We start from the raw sequence: 19,416 nt of genomic DNA, 5'->3' as shown, positions 1-19,416 counted from the left end.
GTACCTCCTAAGTCCCCAACCTCCCCTTCCCCATGTTCAGCTTGTCCCGGTGGTGTCCTGCCAGTTCATGACACTGGGGTGTTCTGCCAGGGTATCTGTCCCAGAGGCAGTGTATCCGGCATTCTTCCAATGTTGCAGGGCTTCTATTTTATTCCATTTTATTAATGCATTCATATCCTGCCCTTCCAGTGTAAAAACACCTCTCAGGCCAGCTTGCAACATAAAGCATTAACGATTTCATAAAACAATTACAAAAAAATAGGAAGGGGTCAGGCAGCCAGGAAGAGGAAAAGCAGCAGCTGGTGACAAAAGTGGTGATGTTTTTTGGGGGATGGGCAGGGTGGAAGGTGTCTCGCTCTGTTACCTGGAGCCAGGTGTAGCATTAGCTTTACATTACTGTTTTGGGAATAACCAGGGATATTTTGCCCATGACCATCAGAGCCCTTTAGAGCCACAATGAGCAGAATTGCATATATACTGTAGCTGTTTGTTGTCATGGACCTGATACAATCTTTTGCAGATGGCTGAAAGAAATGCAAACCAATTATGTGTACTTCATGTGGAGAAACCTCAGCTGAAGCATCACACTAAATTGCCAGATTGTTAGATGGTTCACCCATATGACAACGAAAGCTTGTGTTTGAAATCACACCTCATCTCTCCTAAGAGCTTGCATATGCTGAAAATTAGAAACATCAATGCTCAGATTCATAGGAAAAATGACACATGGGGGGGGGTGGTAGGGAGAAGTTTAATCGCCTGGGTCCACCCTTCCATCTTAGAGAAAGAAGAATAAAGAAAGTGGATACTAAGAGCAAATCAATGGATCACCTGCAGCTGAGATGAGTTGCCTTCTTTCCTTTGTACTTCATGCACTGAATGCTAAAGTGCATCTGTGTGGCATATGTCACCTGGCCCATATGTTTCGAACATGTTAGGAAGCTCTGTTCTGATGAGCTGCTATGCAATTGATGAGCAATAAGCGTACCTAAAAATACACCTAGCAGTTCTATTTCATATACTTGTGGAATGCATTTTTTGAAACTGATACAAGGAAGAAATATGATCATGGAGTGAAGTGTGCATTTTGTATTTCTTTTCAAACCAAACCAAACACCTGTTTCTTATTGTTGAGACCAGGTAGACCTAAACTCTGTTCAGACACTCAAAAGTGCAAGCAGTGAATACTGGGAGGGGGAGACTCTGGCCCTCAACCTGTGCCTTAACAGAGCATCTGCAGGGTGCCTCCACATGTATAACTTGTCACACACATCCATGTGCTCATTGTACACATTTTGAACTCTTGACTAGGGCCTAGGTCATGGGTAGGCAAACTAAGGCCCGGGGGCCGGATCCGGCCCAATTGCCTTCTAAATCCAGCCACTTTACTGGCTGAGGGAGCTGACGTTTGTCTGCAGACAGTTTTCCTGGGTCATGTGGCCAGCATGACTAAGCTGTTTTTGGCGAAACCAGAGCAGTGAATGGAAATGCCGTTTACCTTCCCGCCGGACCAGTACCTATTTATCTACTTGCACTTTGATGTGCTTTCAAACTGCTAGGTTGGCAGGAGCTGGGACTGAGCAACGGGAGCTCACCCCGTCGTGGGGATTCAAACCTCTGACCTTCCGATCTGCAAGCCCTAGGCTCAGGGGTTTAGAACACAGCGCCACTCGCATCCCCTACCTCAATGGTAGACTAACAATATAACTTAACTTTGCAATAAGTCTATTTGCATACGAAATGCCTTTAAATGAAAATACCTTATGGCTTCTTACTTTCCATATATGAAAACTTGTAATGTCTGCTTAGAGTGTTTTCCACTTCATTTATTATTTAACCAGTTATGTAATTTTTTAGTAATTTAAATTTAGCCTATTTATTTATTTTAATTTAGTGGTCCCTCATATTCTAAGGTCCTATGCTGTTGCTTACAATCTTGTATGTAAATCCAGGACTGATTTGGTCCTTGATTATATGTTTATTCACCACAGAGCACCCTCTCTCACTAAATTAGGTCCAGCTATTTGCCTGGGATGATTTACACAGAGAAAATGCATTCAGATTATCTTCTGTTTCTACTGGAGGAGCTAATTCAGAGCCTGCTGCTGCCTAGAATTTATCTTCAATAAACAATGAATTCTCCGTCTGGGAAGAAGACACTAAAATCATCACCTATTTGTAAAGGGTAATTACCATTTCTTCTAAGCAGACACTAATGTTTATTGTTAGTATCAACAATCTACATGCAAGAGTCTAGATTTCAAAGAAAGCAGATGGTAAAAGGGACTCTTCAGAAAACTAGAGTGAAATAGAGTTCATATGTGTTTGCAAGACTTATCTGTTGCCTTTCTGAAGACAGCATGATTGTATAAAGCTTGGCTATGCAGAAAAGGAGAAGCCAGTCAGAGGAAAATAAAAGCGGAGAAAGGGATCTTGTCTGGTTTAATCATGTTGTAAAGAGACCCACCCACTGTAGTGTTTGCAAGATTATAAATCATCCACAGACTGGATTAGAAGGAACAAACTTTACACAGTAGTGCCCTGCTACCAAAAGTACATACTAAACTGAAATTAGTCAGGTACTCCTCAACTTCCCTAATGATCTTACCCAGAAATGATTTCCCCCATATAACAATTTCTAAGTCACTTTAGTTCCTACTAACATCACACCTATCATGTCAAGATGTTGTTTTGTCTATTGAATCTTGATTGCTTATTCAGGTGCCGTATAAGATGTTGGCAATGCACCTGGCAGGGCTCTAAACACAGGCCTACAAGCAGGATTTTTTCTCCTAGCCCAGAAGTAACCAACCCATATAATATTGGACTACAGCTCCCATCATCCCTAGCTGGCATGGTCATTTGCCAGAGATCATGAGAGCTATAATCCAACAACATCTGGAAGGCACCAAGTTGGTTGTCCCTGGCCCAGCCCATGGGAAAAGGAAGAGAGCAGGAATCTGTAGGCTGAGCTGTATTTAAAGGGACATCCTATTTTCCATCATGAGAGAATGGTGGCCATTTTGGTTGCTGTGATCCCAAGCAAATTCACCAAGCAACCCCAAAAAAACCACTTTTTGGGGCCGCAATGTGGCACCCCAAAATGCATGTTTTTGGGGCACTGTGCCCAAAAAGTGTTTTTTTGGGTGGGGAAACCGTGATACAAATTTCGCAAGATCACAGCAACCAAAATGGTCGCTGTGCTTTTGCAATAAAAAAATGAGGAGGCTACGTTTGGGAAGACAGTGCCCCAGATTTTGGCTTCAAAGTGTTGGAAAGTATGCAGTGGGCAGGGGAAGAATGTCTGCCTCAAGAAATATCTGTTTTAGAGATCTAGATGGGGACCTAACAAAAGCACTGGCTCATGTTCTTCAAGATCTTTGTTCTGAGGTAAGGGGTGCTCAATTTGTATTTGTAAACACACCCACACAAACACCCACACAGTCTCCTTTTTAGAAAAACGCTTTTGTGGCACAGTTTGACCAAATGCTGCTTAACTTTCCTCCTCAGTTTGCTGAGCTGTCGAAGCACGAAAGGGAAAGATGGTCATTGAAATATTACTGTCATGCTGCACAAGAAAACAGGAAGATAAATCACCTTCTGTGTCCTGGTTGCCCAGGGCAACTCCTAATGGATGGGCCTACTCAGGTAAAATCTTACTGCCTTGTCTTTTTAAAAAAAACAATCCAAACAAACTTAAGATGTATTGCCAGATGAAGGGGCTAAACACATGTATCGCTTCACTCAAAAATGTGTACGTTCTGCTCTCTTGCATTTTCATCGTTCAGAAATGCTAAAAGGCCCCAGGAAGGCCACCAGAATCCCTTCTGTCTCTCTCACTCCCTCAAGCCGAGAACGGGGCGAGGGCTCATTAAATGCTGCTGTCAGTAGGCCTGGATCCCGTCCCCACACAGCGCCAAGTGATTTTAACCAGGTACACAGAATTAAGAAGAGTTCAGAAGTTCAGGGAGTTGGGACCTGGCAAGTCACCGCCAGGTACAGAGCAAAGCGGCATCCATTTTGGGGATGTTGTTTGTTTGAGGTTATTGGAGGGAGCAATTTGTGGGGATTCATCAAGAGAAGAACTGATTTGCGTGACCCGTTTTTGAGTTTTGACCCTCTCAAGTTTTTTCTGCGGTGAAGAAGTTGGGATTGGAAAGCTCTGTATGGTTGCATCACAAGCTACCACATCCTAGAAAGCAAAACACTGTGTGAAAATGGTAGGGTGAATCACATCCCATGGCCTTCAGGCACGTTGGTGACACCCACACACAATGGCTTCCCCTAAATAATCCTGGGAACTGTAGTTTACACCCCACAGAGCTACAATTCCCAGCGCCCTTAACACATACAGTTTCCAGGCTTCTTTGGGAGGAAGCCATAGGCATGGGGCAGATGTGATCTAGGAATTGTTCACTGTGCTTGTTCGGCGCTGCGAGGAAGACACAGTCTGCACATCCTCAAATCACTTCACGCTTTATCACCTCTCTGGTCTGAGGCCTAATACTGCATTTTCTAGTACTAAGCACTGATGATTCCTTACTCAAACTCATCTCCAATAACAAATGGAGAGTACAATTCCTTTCAAAACAGAAGTCTGCATTTCGCTATTGCCCTACCTCACAAAATATAGAGAAACCTGTAAAAAAAAAAGAGGGGGCAATCAAGCAGGTTTAAACATTGCATTTTTATACCACATTCCAATAATCTCAGGGCAGCGTACATATCCCTCCTATTATCCTCACATCACTCCTGCGAGGTAGCCACTAGACTGAGGTCACCTGTGAGTTTTGTGACTGCCGTCCTCCCCCCACCGCAGCCACTGTAACACACCACCATGAAAACATTGGTGCTTATATGCTTCACAAGTTTCTTCAACCTTTAGAAGACTGTACCTCAGGTTAAGTACTTAATTCATTCCAGAGGTCCATACTTAACCTGAAACTGTTCTTAACCTGAAGCACCACTTTAGCTAATGGGGCCTCCCGCTGCTGCTGCGCCACCGGAGCCCGATTTCTGTTCTCATCCTGAAGCAAAGTTCTTAACTTGAGATACTATTTCTGGGTTAGCGGAGTCTGTAACCTGAAGCGTATGTAACCCGAGGTACCACTGTACTTTGAAGAATCTTTTCTGCTCGGTACCTTATGCTCACAAATGGCAACATCATAATGAGGCACCATTTCATATACAACGAACATACCTTTCCCTTATAAAATCATGCATGCATCAGTGATGTTATATATTACTCCCTCATAAAAACAAACCTGAGCATCTGGCTTAAGCTTGCAAACCCAGGAAATTTGATGGCTGAAATTACAGCTGTGGGCCTTCTCTTGGTGCAGTTAAATAGACCACTGTATCATAATGTTGAGGATATTAGAGATGTATATTATTTCTTCTAACATTCCACAAGATTTTTGGAGGATGGAAACAGGGCAGTGTTGTTTTATAGTACCACAACTATATTTCTTTGGGGCCTGTGGTAACTTTGATGGACTCAAACATGCTCTGCATTTCTCTGTAGTTACCATTCTTGCCAACTATGCAGCATTTTACAGAGTTCTCCTTGAAATTCAGCATGTTCCCCACTTAGGTTGAAATGCCATGCAAAAACATAGGCTGCGATCCTAACCCCACTTGCTCGGGGGTAAGCCCCACTGAATTCAATAGGGTTTACTTCCCAGTAGGATTGTTAGGATTTCTGTTAGTCAATCGGTGCAAGTCAAGTTATGCTTCTTGTAGTTTAGTCTCTTTCTCTTGTTATGAATTCACCCAGAGCTTTTAATGCTGAATTGACATTGAGGTCTACGTGACCTTTGTGCTATTTAATTCTTTGCTGTTAAATAGCTGTAGCTCATTTTACCCTTGATGAGAAGAGCCCTGGTTTCACTCTGCTTTGCTTCTTTACTGTTCTGAATTGTGTGCTCTACTGTACAACCTGTGTGTACTCCTTGCGATTTGTTTCCTTATCTGTAACCTGGCAATGTGAAAATACATAGTGGGCAGTTATCATAGTGGGCAAAATGAAGGCTTGTGCTTTCTGGGAGAGGGATAATATCTATTTCCATTTGGCTTTGTAACAGTGAGGTCTCGTGCAAAGGTGATAAAGAAATCTTGAACAAGACCCCTGTCTTATTATTTTTATCAGTCGAATGTATGTGTGCTGCAGTTAATGTATTCCAGGTAAACCCCACGTTTTTCATATGGACAATATCTCCTGTATTCTGGGTATTACTTTGGCATACAACAACTGGCATTATGTTTGGTATTGGGGGCAGCTGGAAACAAAATGGGTAAGTTGTGTTTCGGTGATAATTAAAGGAAACGGAAGTAGGGAAGTGTTGAAAGAGACCACCTATGAAATGCACATGACAAAACGCCCGCTTACAAATGTGCTCATGAACTTCCAAACCAACAATGACTGTGGATGTTTAATATCTTATCTTTACTTACTGGATTTTCCATGGTAAGTAATTACAGTCAAACCTCGGTTTTCGAACGCCTCAGCTGCCAAACGTTTCCGAATGGCGAAAACCCGGAAGTGAATGCTTCCATTTTCAAATGCACCTCGGAAGTCGAACGGCTTCTGAGGTGTGTTTCTCAAATTTCCCCATTGAACTTGCTGGCAGCCCTTTGATCCTCGCTTTTCAAATGTTTCGGGATTCAAACAGACTTCCAGAACGGATTACGTTCGAAAGCTGAGGTTCCAATGTATCTAAATTAAATATATATAAAAAAGTAAAATCTGGTGTTTTGATGACAATGGCATCACGTGGATGCTACAAAAGAAAGTTATGGACCTGAGCAACATCAATTCCAACATACATTCATGTTTGGAAGCTCCTTTATCAGTGGCAGGTATAAATATTCTGAGCAAAGAAATAGTCTTTTCCTGAATTAATCCTGGGGTGGACAAGGCATGAACTCTAGCATACTCTTCTATACTAATAAACTTGTTAGTTCTGCAGTGACTAAAAATGTGGCGGCTTTCCCATGGAGAATAACAAAGTACGCTGGCTTGCAAAGTACGGTATGTTTTCACTTTGCGTCTTTGGTGGAATTAGGTTATGGTTCACAGAGTTCCATAAATATTCTCATTTAGTTATGCATGGAATAATTTATATATTTCATGTAGTTCCATTTCTAGCCTGCCCCATCCCTAGGACCTCCAGTGGGTCATAGTTTTAAAATAACAGCACCAGATAAAAATCAGACCCCCTTCCGAAACACCAAACAGAATTTTTTCTAACAGCTTAATCCTGCTCACCAAAAGCGAAATGAAAAGGTTTACATTGCTTCTGAAAAAAGGTTGAGGTTTACCTTTGGCTGGGTACTCCTCCAAATGTTATGCATTTCCTACAAAGCAGCTTTTATATGTAGTAAAGTAGATGAAATATATGTGAATGGTGACCTTTCCTATATGGTTTTCCCCATTTCATACGGGGAAGTGCTTTCAGGTCTGGAAATGTGGAGCATTTGAAACAGCCCAGAGTCTTCTAAGGAAGAGAGTTCTCCTGGGGCAGTGTTTGAAGTGTTTCCCTACAACTGTATGAAAATGGCAAGTTGTCACTAGTCTCTGGCTAACAGAAATGAAACAGAGGTCTCTTCCAGATATTAAGGGAAGTGCCGCCCCCTCAATGGAAGCACAATTGACTTTTGTTGCAATGTGTGAAGTGGAAACTTGTGCATTTCCCACACAGGAAGCACAAAAAAAGAAGCATGGCACTTCTAGATAACCTGTTTATTGAGAATTCATCCTGATTTGTTTGCAGGGAGACCAGATGACACTGGCTTTTCGATGAACATTTATTCTGACGATGATACATCCCACACTTTCCTGTCACATTTCTCATTGCAAACAGTTCTATTTTGGAGGAAGTGGGTTTGTTGTGCAAGAGGACAAAATTGCACAACCTAAATTTGCCAGTATGTGATTGAATCACCCCCCCCCCAATAGTGACAGTTTGGAAGCACTGCAAGAGTGAGTCTTATGTTCTGTTTTGTTGCATGTAGTACAAAAGAGTCCCCAGAAATAAGCCTAGCTAGTATCACCTGGTGAAATGAGACCTGCCAGAAAGAAACAAATCCCACTATCTTTCTCCTTTGGAGAGAAGATTCATTTGTTTCATTTCTTAATGTATATATTTTTTTGTATAGGTACATAGGTAAAGGTAAAGGACTATTAGGTCCAGTCGCGGACGACTCTGGGGTGCGGTGCTCATATCACTCTATAGGCCGAGGGAGCCGGCGTTTGTCCGCAGACAGTTTCTGTGAACAGCATGACTAAGCCACTTCTGGCGAACCAGAGCAGCGCATGGAAATCCGTTTACCTTCCCGCCGGAGCGGTACCTATTTATCTGCTTGCACTTTGACGTGCTTTTGAACTGCTAGATAGGCAGGAGCTGGAACCGAACAATGGGAGTTCACCCCATTGTGGGATTTGAACCACCGACCTTCTTATCAGCAAGCCCTAGGCTCTGTGGTTTAGACCACAGCGCCACCTGTGTCCCTTATAGGAGCATAGCAGAAGTCAATTAATTCAATAATTTCTTGCCATGTTTCTAAATGTGGAAATATTTTGTGGTGATGGGATGTTTTTGCTCTCCTCTTTTTATATTGCTAAATAAACAATACCTTTTGATGCTCATTTCTCTGTGAAGATGTTTGATTCTTATCATTCCACTCCCTTATCACTCCGCTTTCATTACATAATTCCAGTGTTCATTCCTGACAGATATTCTGCATAGGTATCCCAGAATCAAGAATTCTAGAACACGTGAAAACACAAACCATTTCTACAGTACATCAAAATAAAAGCAGTTTATTTACTGATGTCATTTATTAAAAAGTGTCTGTACTTTTTAATGAGCAAAACATCAGCTTTGATAGGAGTGTTTTGGTTGGTTGGTTGGTTGGTTGGTTGGTTGGTTGGTTTTGTATTTCTGAGTCAAATACATATTTAAAGCAAATTCGCCTGCTTACATAGAAAACTGCAACCTACTTCCGAGCAGTTTTGTGATATCCCCCACAATTTCCTTGTGATTAATTTTAAACACCGTATGGTTAGGACCAACGTTCTTTTCTAAAAGTCTCACTTAAAACAAAAATATTTTCCTTCTGCAGAAAGTAGATACTTAATAGTGTACTTATCAAAATAGATTGATACCTGAGTCTTCAGCTCTTAATTAAGCAAAACACATGGGGTGGTTTCTTTTTCTGAAATTCTGAGTTGGGAAGAACAGAAGGCAGACTGTTTTTGTTTGGTATTCATTTCTCATCATGCTTTTTTCAGTTCCTAGTTAAATATTGGAAGCTATGTTATATCTCATGGGAAGGGACTATTGCAGTGCCAGCGTTTTGCCTTAGAGAAGCTGGATGAATCAATTTCTGAAAAGGGGGAGAAGCTTACATTAGAAGTTTAGAAGAGTGGGCCACGATCCACAGATACCAGTCTGCTAATGCAACTTCCCCAGTGCCCTGGCACCAGAACCCCCAGGGACGTACCACAGCCACACAGTACTAACACTCAGGCAGCTTCATCCTGTCAATTGCCAAACACACAGAACCCACAATGTCACCCCTAAGGCTGCCTAACTGGTCAGGGGAGTTACAAGACCAGAAACCAATGACTTTCCGTTCCTCTAATAACTCTACATGCACCAACTGCAACCACTGCCGAGACATACCGTAAATGGGAAGCCATTGTCCAGGGGCTGTGTTCGTGTGTGAAAGAAGGAGGCATAATAGAATTTATTTGTTTGTTTCTTACGCTTTAAACTTGTTTTTAACTTTTTGTGGTTTTACTGTCTGGTTTTGTTTTCCTATTGTTGTAAACTGCTGTGAAACATGTTTATGATACAGCGGTGTATAATTCCCCCCCCCCCTAAATAAATGAATATAAATAATTTGAGGAACCTTACCTTTTCTGCTGAACCAGGTAACAAATCAGCATGGGGATTGTGGAAAGCACCAATGGTGATCTTCAGGTGCAGGGTCAAATGCAGCCCTCCAGGCCTCTCTACTTGGCCTGTAGGAGCCAGCCACACCCACACCCCCCCTCCCTGGCTTTCAGGGCCTCACATGGTAATATGGGGATATGTGTGGCTGACATTGACTTGCATCCCTCCCCATATCTGTTTCCACTAAGCTCAATGAAACAGACACATGCCATGACATCTCCTCCAATCCAATCCAATTTGTTGGTGGCCAGGAAATTCTTAATATAAGGCAACGCAACATCACATATTTTACACAACATGCTGGGGAGATAACATGGAGGTGCAGGCTGGTCACCTCCTCATGTGCCCCTTTCCTATTTCACCAATTAAGAGTTCATCCTCTTAATTTTATTGATGCACATTTTAAACCTTTTTGCATTAAAATTGTTTTAGCCTTTTATCCTTTTATTGCATGGTTTTTGTTTTTGAAAAATAATCATTTAATGTTGCAAACCACTTTGATATATTTTTATCATTTAGTGGTATAGAAATATTTTTTATAAATAAATAATGATAAATAAATTATCTGTAGGTCCTATGACTTCAAGAGCTATAGAAATCAGTCAGGTTGCATCTAACCTCCAGTTCATTATCCATGAAGGCAGTGCCTGCTAGTTCAGCAAAGAAAGAACTTTATTTTTGAAAGTTCTGATGTCATTAGTGCTATTTAAAGAGGCAAATGGTGGCTAGATGATAGTGTCTGGGTTACCCCAGTTTCTTGGTTTATTTAAAATGCTGATGTATCAAATAATCTACTGGGACAAAAGCGGGAAGGAAGGAAGCAAGCATAAAAATAAGCTGCCACTAATGGAGGAGAATGAAACTCTTTGAGATAATGACTACCCCTAAGCAAATTATTCAGTGGCTTAATACATTATCTACAAAGCTGAGATATTGACATGGATATGATGTTGACAAATTCATTGGTGTCCGTGAAACTTCAAACCTTTTGAGCAGAGGGCTCTGGAAAATAACATGGCTGGAATTGTGCTAACGAACACATAACTCTAGTGCCAAATGATATCTGCTGTGGAATTTGAAGAGTCAGAACTTCCAGCTTAACATGACTTTGGAGAAAAAATGTAAAAAGTGTGGGTGGTTTCCCCGTTAAATATTTGAAAGCAGGGCTTTCTGTAACAAGGAAATGCTCCCCACCCAGTGTGACTTTTCTCCCATTCTCTTCATCCTTCGATCTGTTTAACTTAACTACCTCCCCTGCTCCTGGTCAGCCTCCTCCTTTGAAGAGTGCTGGATAATGCTTTCAATATGCCATGATCTGTAGCCAAGGTTTGCTGATCATGGTTTGTTGTAGAAAAAGAAACCATGATCCCTGATTCAAATGTAACACTCAGCCTGAGGTCATTGTTTGTTTCCTCCCAGTGCAAATATGATTGTGGTAGAATGTTACAGTATCTCTTGTTTATCACAGGGATGGGGTATCTCAGGCCCAGTAACCCACTGTGGCCCTCCAGGTCTCTCCATCTGATCATTGGAGCTCTCCAAAGGCCACACCCCCTATTCTCAGGCCACACCCCTCACTGGCCCTGCTTTACATCCTGCCTGGCTGGAATGCGTCCTTGACCTTTGATAATGCCTCTCGCTTGCCTAGATGGAGGTTAGAGAGATGCTTGAGTGTGTGTAGAAAATAGCCTATAGCGCAAGGGTAAAATTTACATTAATTGCTCTGCTTACTTTTGTCCCTGACTCCACCCACTACTGGTCTGTGGCCTCTGGAAGCTTCCTCACCTCTGGTTTACAATGGTGTCCAATTGAGGCCTTTATCTAGCCATGCCTGCCAAATATAATATTCTTATTCTTAATTAAAACTGACGTTGTGCTTCAAATCAGTGGGTGTGCCTGGTCTTTGATTGCTTGGAAAACAAGACTTATCCCATCTCTGCTAGCATCCCACATAGCTGTGAAAAAATATGTCAGAATGTGGGTGTGAGACACTTACCATCTTGTTCTGGTGATTAATCTTGCTAGCCCATAAACTAGAGAAATTCTATATTTCGTTTCAAGTTCCATTCTGTTCCTCATTCCAGGCGAGGGAACTAAAGTCAACGGAAGGCATGTCTAGAAAAGCTCCATGCCACTTTCTCTCCACCTTAGCTGGTATTTCCTACCTGACACCTGAGTTTTCACCTACCCATTTTGAAAACACGTCTAATAATTCCACGCTGAAAAGAAATCATTGTGAAAAGCTGAAACACGAATATACATGAAAGATTAATATGTTGCTGCTTCCCCCCCCCCCCCGCCGCAGGTGCCTCTATGGGCCCACCCTGGTTGGAAAAGCATTCAAATTTATCAGAGTGAGGGCCAAGTCAGAAGAGGCACTGGAATCCACAATTGCACCTTCTAACCTTTCATTTAAGAACATTAGAAGAGCCTGCTAGATCCATCCAAAAGCCCATCTGGTCAGAAAGCATTTTGTTATAGTCCGATGTTCAGTACAGTTTTTATACATTCCATATGTTGGGTTTATTTTATCAAGTTTACTAATCACATCCTTATTATTTATGACTACCTAATTTGTTATACTAAATTCTTCTTAGCAGATACTTGTTAACATGCATAGGATTTCAGGTTTTATCCCAACTTGTTTCATAATTACCTTGCGTGTTGGGGTAGAATTCCCGTTTGCTCGAGTAAATCCCAAAACAGGATAGGAGCGCAATAGCACTCTGCCTTCCTGGGATTCCCAGCAAATAATAATAATAATAATAATAATAATAATAATAATAATAATACAGTGGTACCTTGGGTTAAGAACTTAATTCGTTCCAGAGGTCCGTTCTTAACCTGAAACTGTTCTTAACCTGCGGTACCACTTTAGCTAATTGGGCCTCCCGCTGCTGCCACGTGATTTCTGTTCTCATCCTGAAGCAAAGTTCTTAACCTGAGGTACTATTTCTCGGTTAGCAGAGTCTGTAACCTGAAGTGTTTGTAACCTGAGGTACCACTGTAATGGCATTCAGGAGTATACAGCCTCCAATGGTGAAGGTAGAGCATAGCCATCCTGGCTAGTATTCATAGATAGCCTAATCCTGCAGGAGCCAGGGACGTGTGTCTGTTTCTGTAATGCTTTCCTCCTTTAGCCATTTCCTTAATCTACACCCCCTTACTCCCCGCTGCTACTTGCCTTGACTTGGACAACAGACAATTATCATTATACTTAATGGAATAAAGCAGCTTCAGAGGGCTGTTTAGTATTGGAAAGCAATATAGGGGTTAAGGGCTAACTCCCTGTTCCCTTGCACTGTGACCCTGATCCAACTAAGATGCTGCTTTCAAATGAAAAAGGGAAAGGCAGGGGACTCCGTTAAACATCTCCCTGCTGGAGTTTCCCTTTTGCCCTCTAAGAAACTGAGCAACAAATTCCTCTGGCCACTAGGTGGAGTAAAAGGGCAGCTGAGGCTTTGCGCTGAAATTTCTTTAACAGTTTTGCAATGATAATTAAATAGATTTGAGCCCTTCGCTTAATTGGAGCATGCTCTTTAGAATATCAAAGGAGCTCTATGTGTGTTAGGCTTAAATACTAGCAAAGGACTGGCTCTTCTCCACCATGTCATTTTTCTCAAGAGTAAAGGGTATTAGTCTTGACATGCTGGCCTGATTCCAGGGTAGGTAATTGCCGCCTATTCAGCCTTTTTTAAATCCCCCTTGTGGTTTCAATGGGATTTGCTGTCCTTTCCTTCTTACACTGGTAGCAGAGCATTCTGGCATCTGTGCTCTGCCTGTGACTAAAGAGATGCTTGCATTTTAGGGGCGGGCAAAACAATGCCCCACCATGAGCGGTTTTTCATAGGACTTGCTTATTTATTTATAGATCTGGATTTTGCTCTCAATGGAACTAAGCCCAAGTGTTTTTGTTTCAAAAGACGGATTAAAGTTGATCCTCGCTTTCGCTGTGTGTGTTCCCCCCACTGCTCCCTCAAATTCATGTATGTGTGTGTGTGTTTTTATTTGTTTATTTTTTAAAAGCATTCATCTTAGGAAGACAGGGTGCTATTAATGGCTATGGATTTTAACAATTGCTTCTGAGGTGTGTACAGAAGCCCAAAGCTGTATTGCCATGAAATAGCACGACATCAGGCATGTATTATCTTAAGCCTGGGATCTAATCCAGATGTTCCAAACTAGTTTTGCAGGAACAATTTCATCCTTGCATTTAATTAGGTCTGTAATTATTTCTGGTACACATGTCTGTGTTAAGACATGTTAGCTGCTTCCTTCCTCTTGCAAGTCAGGAGATCTTGCCTACATTCTAGCATCCAAATACAGAAGTCTAATAGGTGCATTTGTAGCAATGTGCCCTTTTAGGGCCTGTCCACACAACCGCTTGGCCCAAAGCCCTTTGCCCTAGTCACATTGTGCCTATGGGAGCAATGACACTCTTGAGTTTTCCCCCCAATCACCCACCTGCCTGCAACTCAGCCTTGACAATTATGGACAAATCTCCCAAAATATGAGCAAGCCACAAAGGAAATATTCAATTGGTGACACACAAAACACCCTGTTGTGCATTTCTGCACGGTCAAGGGATCCCCCCAGCCAAAGGAATGCACATGGCACATCAAAGAAAACATTTGCAGCCATTTCTGCAGCTCTGGGTTCCTATGCACATCAATCAGCTATTTCCAGGTCTGTGCTCTATGGCAGTGTTTTTCAACCACTGTTCCGCGGCACACTAGTGTGCCGCGAGATGTTGCCTGGTGTGCCGTGAGGAAAATTGAAAAATTCGAAAGATTTAAAAATAAAGTATTTTATAATTTTTCATATTTCTGTTTACTTACTATTTCATAATAAAGTAATTATAAAATACTTTCTTTGTGTTTATTTGATTCCTATTCAAGAGAATTACTTTATATATAGTCAATATAGGCACAGAGTTAATTTTTTTAACATTTTCTAATGGTGGTGTGCCTCGTGATTTTTTTCATGAAACAAGTGTCCCTTTGCCCAAAAAAGATTGAAAAACACTGCTCTATGGAGCAGTTGCAGCAACAGAGGACCATCCCCCCCTCCACCCGTTTATGTATTTTCCCCTGGCAGGTTGTAAGCACGCAGCCAGAGGCTGTGCCTGCATGGAAGCTTCCTCCGCTCATCCCTTTTCAATCCCCTCCTGGTTCAGGAGAGGGTGGGGAAGCAACAGCCACTTCACTTGCCTGACCTGCCTTTTCCACCTCTTCTTCTGACCCACCCTGTGCTCCAGCCTCTAGCTCTGAAGCTTCCCAGCCTCCAACTCTTCTCTTCTGGCTGGTACAGTCCCCCCCCATCACTGCCCCCCTCTCCCACGTCAGACTCTGCCCCTCTTTCCCCAGTGCACACTCGTCAGCATCCTGCCAGTCCCTGACATGCACTGAGTTGAGAGGGCAAGAACACGTGGACATGCCCCAAGTGTAAGGATAGGTGAATCTATCCATTTTAGTTTCCTTCTGTTTCTCATTTTCCCAGTCTTCAGCTCAGTTCTCCATATTTCTGTATCCATTCATAAATATATATATTTTAGTCGTTATGAAACTTCACCAGCATTTTAGCGCAGATTTCTCCTAGTATATATCTTTGGGTGGAATTTTGCTTAATGTGCGTATTTTGCAAAGCATTTTTCCAATATAATGCATTTCTGTTTGTTCTTTTTCACTAACATGTACATTTTTATACACACTTAATGGTAGCATATGCACCTTTATAAGCATTATTTATCTAGAGAACTGCATTGCAAACTTCGGAGAAGCGTGAATTTCACAAGTTGGCTGCATTTCTGTCAGTGTATTGTTTCAGAAAGTGTGAATTTAAATGTGGACTGCATCAAATTTCTCCCCTAGTCCCACACAAATGGATGATTTGGCTGCTGAAACCCATTTTAGCAGGTGTTGGGCATGCTTCTTGGTCAGGTATGCTCAGGTATCAAGACAGAGGTTGACCCGCACTGAGCACATCTGCTCAGCCTCCCTCATGTCAGTCTCTGGCATGAAATTCCACACATGCCTTTTATTTAGGAAAGAACACAAGCTTATGTTATCTTACTCCTCTGGAATTTTACAGTTCCTTAGCATGTTAGTTTAGCCATAATTGGCTTGCAGGGTCTCTTGAAATGTATCTCTCGACACAAAGTTCTCCTTTCCGTCAAGCTTTAGGGCTGGTTCATTTCTCCAGCATTGAATGCTGAGCATTAGATTGCAAACGTACCTAATCCATCTCTCCTCCCCCATGACTAGAAATCCTGCGGTTAAAATAACACAGCCTCTATTCAGAGCACAAACTTAGAGTCGCTAGCCAAAGTGGGATTGAAAGAACTCTCAGCAGGCGGGTCTGTGTTAGGGTGGCTTTTTAAAAATCCTGCTTCTTCCGATCCATGAGAGGAAAGCGAGGTGTCTCCTCTTTGCATTCAAGGTAATGATTTTCTGGGCTCTGTGTGTGTGAGAGAGAGTGTTGCCGTCTACGTGTGTGTGAATGTGGCCACAAAACTGCTGTTGCTATTATGAGAAGCGTTTAGTGGCAAAGGCTTTGAACTGTTCACAGCTGGTCTTGTGGCTATTTCTGTACATGCAACCTGAGTGAAATTATCCCAGTACCCTGAGCAGATAGGAGCAAACCAGCACTCCTGTGTCACATGGAGAAGAGGGCAATGTGTTTGGAAAACTGTTTGTGGGTCTTGGGACATCGATGGCACAACTGGATGTTGCTGCTGTGGAGTTGATCTGATGTAGTAACGCTCCACTCCTGGCTGGTTTTGTCTGGTTGAATATTCAGCACAGCCTCTCTCCAGGTCTCTCGGTGTAATCCCTATGCCAAAGGCTAAAGCTGTGCCTGACTTGGATCGCACTAGCTGTGTTTACAGTGTATGTCTTAATGCTGTTATAGTAACCACAAGACTGCCCTGTGTTCCAGAGTATTTCTTTAATGCAGCCTTGCCAGATAATTAAGCACCTCTCTGTCTGCTGGGTTCCTTTCAAAGGCACAGTGAGGGTTTGCTTCTGGTGAAAACCTCTTTTATGCCAAAATGCAAATAACAAAGCAGCTCTGCAAAATGCTGGATTAAGGGAACTCTCCATATAGTACTCTGTTATGCAAACAGTACCTGCTCCTTCCTCCTCTCCGTGCTGTGCAGATAATCAGAGGGGAATCTCAAACCACATTCTGGTTCAGGATTGGCAATCAGTCATCACCATTAAAAAAAACAACCAACCAAAACTGGAAGAAAGGGAATTGCTTTGTGGGCTCCCTCATAGGTGCCATATGCTTAGACACCTGCATGTAGGCTAATTATTATTATTATTATTATTATTATTATTATTATTATTATTATTATTATTTATACCCCGCCCATCTGGCTGGGTTTCCCCAGCCACTCTGGATGGCTTCCAACAGAACATTAAAATACAATAGTCTCATTTATACAAATGCACTGTCTCATTTATACAAATGAGACAGTGACTGGTCCAAGGCCATGACTGTTTGGAGATTTAAACCCTAGTCTCTCAGGTCCTGGTCCAGTACTCTAACCACTACACCACATTGAGTCTTTCTTAGTATGTGTGGAGATGCAATGCAGGCAATGCACATATGTGATGCACATAATTTTCCTGCATGCTGAAAAAGATCATGTGTTTGCACATGTTGGCCCTCGGGATTATAGCCAGGCCCTTCCTGGGCCAAACTCCTCCATGGTTTGCTGCAGCAGACACTCATTGAGTGCTTCTGCCTGGCTGGAATGTGTCCTTGAACTGTGATGCCTCTGGCTTGGAGATACGTGTATGTATATATGTGTGTAAACCTCTAAATCTTGCACTGCTAGAATATAGCCTACTGTACAATGCACATTCATTGCTCTGCCCACTTTTGCCTCTTCCCCCCCCCCCCACCATTGGCATGTGGGGGCATCCTGGCTGGTTGGCCACAAGGGAATGTGGCCCATTAGATTGAAAAAGGTTCCCTACCTCTGTAGTACAAACATATATATCTCCCTCCCTTTAAAATACACACTTGTATGTATTTAGAAATGTTAGGTGCCTGTCTTCAATGTCATCTTCAATGTCACTGCTTTTATGAGACTTGTGGTTGATGAAGGATGCAAGGCTCCTGTTTGCCTGAGAATGGGTAGCATGGCTGTGAAGCAAGTCAGTAGTTCTGGCAGAGGTATGCACATCTTCAGTGGTGGTTGGTGCTCATTGAGGCTAGTGGGGCAGAAGGCAGAGAGCCAACAGCAATAGTTGGAGCCAGAGTCAGTGGCAGAGGCAACTACCGGTAATTCTACTTTGGTCCCCACATAAAGTGTCTAAAAAGGAGGAAGAAGCTTACAGCCAGGGCCACCCCCTGGACTAGATTTAAGTAAGATGGCAGGCAGACAGCCAGAGGTGGATTTAGGGGAATGCAACTGGTTTGATCACACTCAGTGCAGAGCATTATAGTGGGCTAGGAGAGCTGAAAATAATGCCAATATATTTAACATCTGGCAACCAATGCACCCCTTTGGCTTCAGATAGTATATGGGTAAGGTAAAGGTAAAGGTAAAGGTACCCCTGCCCGTACGGGCCAGTCTTGACAGACTCTGGGGTTGTGCGCCCATCTCACTTAAGAGGCCAGGGGCCAGCGCTGTCCGGAGACACTTCCGGGTCACGTGGCCAGCGTGACATCGCTGCTCTGGCGAGCCAGAGCTGCACACGGAAACGCCGTTTACCTTCCCGCTAGTAAGCGGTCCCTATTTATCTACTTGCACCCGGGGGTGCTTTCGAACTGCTAGGTTGGCAGGCGCTGGGACCGAGCAACGGGAGCGCACCCCGCCGCGGGGATTCGAACCGCCGACCTTTCGATCGGCAAGCCCTAGGCACTGAGGCTTTTACCCACAGCGCCACCCGCGTCCCAGTATATGGGTAGAAGTGTCTAAAAAGCCCAGGACACAAAATCGGCTATGTTGGCTCTGTAGCAGAAGTAATGTATTTAGCATTAAGTCTGGAAAATGTATACTTGATTCTGACCAATCGTAGAGCATAGGAGGCTTAGTTTGGTCAGAATTGAGCACACACTTCCATCAACAAGTACAGTGGTACCTCAGGTTAAGTACTTAATTTGTTCTGGAGGTCCGTTCTTAACCTGAAACTGTTCTTAACCTAAAGCACCACTTTAGCTAATGGTGCTTCCTGCTGCCGCCGCGCCACCGGAGCACGATTTCTGTTCGCATCCTAAAGCAGAGTTCTTAAACCGAGGTACTATTTCTGGGTTAGCGGAGTCTGTAACCTGAAGTGTATGTAACCTGAAGCGTATGTAACCCAAGGTACCACTGTATACCCTTCCTTACAATGATGCAAGCCGCCATCATTGCAGTGCTTCACAGGTGCCGCCACACTACCCATATAAAGGAGGCTGCGGTGGCCAAGTGGCAGGGCAGCACATTCCGTTCTGCCCCAGGTGG

At 42.9% G+C, this 19,416-nt stretch overlaps 1 protein-coding gene and 1 long non-coding RNA gene across 6 annotated transcripts in view; one reads left to right on the top strand and one right to left on the bottom strand.

The window, feature by feature from the left end:
* The window catches only part of LOC310828145, a 582,793-nt gene that overhangs the window by 394,270 nt on the left and 169,107 nt on the right, over window positions 1–19,416 (bottom strand). The gene's annotated exons all lie outside the window — the stretch shown is intronic.
* JCAD (junctional cadherin 5 associated) overlaps window positions 2,887–19,416 on the top strand; it is a 68,636-nt gene continuing 52,106 nt past the window's right edge. Inside the window, exons 1-3 of one of the 5 annotated variants that reach the window (XM_083704628.1) lie at window positions 2,887–3,390; window positions 3,511–3,648; window positions 12,265–12,418. The gene's annotated coding sequence lies outside the window, so the exon portion shown is untranslated. The other 4 variants (XM_083704629.1, XM_083704631.1, XM_083704632.1 and 1 more) reach the window with 4 other exon arrangements.

The sequence above is a fragment of the Podarcis gaigeae genome (assembly GCF_964106915.1).
Source record: "Podarcis gaigeae genome assembly, chromosome: 12".
Classification (NCBI taxonomy): Eukaryota; Metazoa; Chordata; class Lepidosauria; order Squamata; family Lacertidae; genus Podarcis; species Podarcis gaigeae.
Note: the sequence above shows the minus strand (reverse complement) of the source record. Positions and strands in the feature narration are given on the sequence as shown.